This window comes from Oculina patagonica, unplaced genomic scaffold (assembly GCF_052425735.1).
Source record: "Oculina patagonica isolate OP01 unplaced genomic scaffold, crgOcupat unplaced740, whole genome shotgun sequence".
In the NCBI taxonomy this organism is placed as follows: domain Eukaryota; kingdom Metazoa; phylum Cnidaria; class Anthozoa; order Scleractinia; family Oculinidae; genus Oculina; species Oculina patagonica.
The window spans coordinates 1-3,735 of NW_027558626.1; the positions used below are offsets into that span (position 1 = coordinate 1).

At 36.7% G+C, this 3,735-nt stretch overlaps 1 long non-coding RNA gene across 1 annotated transcript; it reads left to right on the forward strand.

Annotated features, from left to right (window-relative positions):
• Positions 1-265: 265 nt before the first annotated feature.
• Positions 266-3,223, forward strand: LOC144641189 (uncharacterized). The gene is made up of 3 exons (XR_013568519.1): positions 266-1,354; positions 1,941-2,019; positions 3,155-3,223. It is a non-coding gene; the product is annotated as an uncharacterized LOC144641189 (long non-coding RNA).
• Positions 3,224-3,735: the final 512 nt, after the last annotated feature.

Genomic DNA, 3,735 nt, shown 5'->3' on the forward strand with positions numbered 1-3,735 from the left:
ATAACTAAAAGTGGCTATAAGCCACTAAACTCGGAAAAGTTATTATGAAACAAGAATCGAAAACAACAAACTGACAAATAAAGGTTTGCTAATACAAATGATGTTATACTTTCCAAACTTCTGTTGACTTCACTTTGATTGTCATCAAATACTGATCGAGAGCAGACCGAAAGGCCAAGAGATAGAGTTCCCATCTGTTGTAAATTGATTTCTTTCTTTTTTTTTTTTCCTTTTTGTTATTTGAAGGAAACGAATAATAATAATAATAATAATAATAATAATTATAAAAACAATATATAATTATAATAAAAACCTTCCCAAACTCCTTTGCAACTGAAAAATCGTCAATGCCAAATAACTTGGTCAGTTTGAAGTCAGCAGGAGTAGTACGTCGTATAGGAATAACTCTTCCCATAAACTACTTCTTGTATAAGTCGTAGGACGATGACGTCATTAGTCACGTGACATTTCCCTGAGGTTTGTTTTTGCTCACTGTGACAAAGATATGTTGTTACTGAAAAAGCAGTCATTGCAGTTTGAAGCACATTGGTGTGAGGCATTTCATACTGCCCGGGTACCGAAAAAATATAAAAAATTAAGGGGGCTATGTACAATTTTCAAAAAGTGGGAGTCTGGGTACAAGTGCGTATCTGGCGTTGCATTAAATGTGAGGAAGCAAAAAATTACATGTTGGTAGATATTTATATGTTAAGTACATTTTTATCACTTTTATTGTTATGACGTCATTGGTCACGTGACCAGAACGGACCGCAGTTTTAAATTTGCTTGAAAACTTTACCTGTATCTCTCTCTTAAGATTTTTTTACGCCAAGTTGTAGCTTTTTAAATAGTGTTTTTAAAAATGGCCATTATTACTTTTTCATAAAAAAGGACGGCAGTAAAAAATACAACTGAAAAGTTTGTTGGCTTTCTTCTCAACGACAATTTGCGGTAGGAATAAAAGAAAATTTTGCCAAAGGGAGGAGTGTATGCTCTTTATAATAGCGTTGTCAGTTTTTTCTCATTTCAATTGCTTTTCGCGAGGTTGAATGTAATTTCTTCCAGACGAAAGGAGTGGGCCTGGGGAAAAGTTAAATAGCTGCCCCTCCCCCTCCCCCTGCTGGTGGTCACCCCAGCGGATTCCCCGTGGTCCGTATTGTGGGCTCATGAAGAGCATTTTCAAAATGGCGACTATGCGACAAAATTTTGAGTTATAGAGGACAGTTTTGTCGATGTTTTTCCTTCTTGACGCGATTAAAACGAGTCCCCAAACGTGGGGAAAACCTCCTTTATTTGTATTCCGGATAAAGAGGAATATGGAATGAGTAGAAACGTGCGAAAACGTGGGCAACAGGTGAGTGTTTCTCATTGAACAATGATTTTTTTAGACTGGTTAAAGCTTAAGCTTATGTCTTCGACGTTTATCATGATTATCAACTTAGCTTACTGTAATTAAAGCCTGGCTAGGCGTAAAAAATAGATGGTGAGAACAAGGCGATAGTATTAAATGGCAGCCATTTCGTCGAGGCATACAACCGTTATTTATGTTCGTTATCTGAATTTTAAGCTACTGTTTTCCAAATTAATAAGACTCGCATCCTTTCATTATTTAAGCTTAATGTTCCTCAAAATATTGACCAAGTGGCCATTTTAGACCGCAAAGAAAAATTACGTCAGGAAGATTTTATGTGATACCTTTGAAATTGGAAGAAACATTTCAGCTCAGTGTGATCTCTTTTTTTAAGTTAGACTAGAGAATACTTGCAGTCAACCTGGTAGCTAATCTAGACTTTAATTAAACAGTGCTACTTACGTTTTGGAATGCCTTTTTGGGTATGTCTAATAAATGAGTTCATTAACTTAAAATTTGTTCTTCCCATGATGTTTTATTGTATTGGTAAACATATATTTACGTTTTCTTTGTATTTTGTGGTTTACAGGTCAGGGACTAATAGAATGCCTAATGTTTTGACAGGACATTCTGGATTACTGTTCAGTGAGTTAAACTATGGAGTTCAGGTAATTGTTGATCTCTTAGTTTTACACATAGTTATGTGACAGTCAATTCTGGCAATTCCCTTCCTTTTCTCTACACACATTCATTGCCTGAGGCATTTAAGATCTGCTTTTTGACCAGACATTTGTCTACTTTACAAAAAATCTGTTTGTTTTTAAGGCCTGTATTTTCAGTTGTTGGATGACCTCCAGTAGCATTTTAAAGTAGCAATGTAAAAAATCGAGAGGCCTTAAACTTAAGCAAGCCAGAAAACCCTAATCCCAATATAAAGCTAACTGCAAGCAACATGATGTACCCTTTGGCAACCAAAGTGCTTTTAAGGCTAGCCAGAGTACTTTATAGACTAACCGGAATCTTATGTAGGCTAACTGGAATGGCTTTCATGGCTCGTATGTTTCATGACACATAAGTGCCATACAAGCCAAAATACCTAACTCCAATAAATAGCATAACCTGAAGCCACCTCAGCTAACTATACTCAGGCTAACTGGAGTACTGCTTAGGCTAACCAGGGAGCTTTTTAGCCAACCAATGTGCTATTTGTATATAGTGGAATGGCTCTCATGACTTGTTGGCTCGCACTTTGTCAAGACCCAAGTTTTTTTAACTTGTATTAAAATTAGCCATAGCAGTAGCTGTAAATTCGATTTAAATAAACTTCAGCTTAGTTTTTGTTGACAACTTGCTCTACAAGAATACCAAACATAGATTTCAGTGATGTAATGCTTTGAAATGAACAGATTACAAAATTCAGTTTTACGGTCCAAAACATTTTTAAAGATTATTAAAATAATATGACATTTTTCTGCAATAATTAATGAAAGGAAGGGTGCAAAGAAAATTGATTTCTTCCTTGCCTAACCTAGGTAGACTAAGCAAGGTGAAACCATTATAAGCTTACCCGAAGCCACATGTTTCTTTCGAAACAACTACAACAAAAAATAAAAATCCATAAATGTCATTTGGCTATCTACAGTAGCAAGTGGAAAAAAATATTGGATTCACTGGCCCAACATAAAAGCAGCCAGTTTTCACACACTGAAAAGGGCCATTTTATTTTAATATACAGTCTGCATGCTGGAAAATAACAATTTCAGCAAAATAATAGTTTTTTGTTTGTTTTGTTTCTATTTACAGGTTACTTGGAAGACTTTGCAAGGGCATTCCTGTTAGTCAAAATGAACTCAAAAATACACACTGTGTCAAATTATGTAATAAAATTATCACATGATTGATTCCCACATGTTGCCAGTTTAAACCTGAATATACTTAAGTGACACTGATGGCTTTTTATATAATATGAACATCCCAGAACCCAATAAGATGGGAGGTACGGTGGCATAATGGTAAGTGCATCGGACTCCGGATCGAGCGGTCCGAGTTCGAGCCCCGGCTGGGGTGATCGTCACTTGTGTTATGTTCTTGGGCAAGACACTTAACTCTCATAGTGCCTCTCTCCACCCAGGTGTATCAATGGGTACCGGTGACATAATGCTGGGGGGGGGACCCTGTAGTGGACTAGCATCCCATTCAGGGGGTAGTAGAAATATTCCTAGCCGCTTAATGCTGCAGAAACTGGGATAAGCTCCGGCAGTGTGGGCTGCTTGGCTCGTGGCTTCTCCTAGAACCCAATAAGGCTTCATGTAAATACTGACACTTAATTACATGTAAGTTTTAAAACCATTCTGAGGTTCATGACAAAACATTTTTGTTTCAAT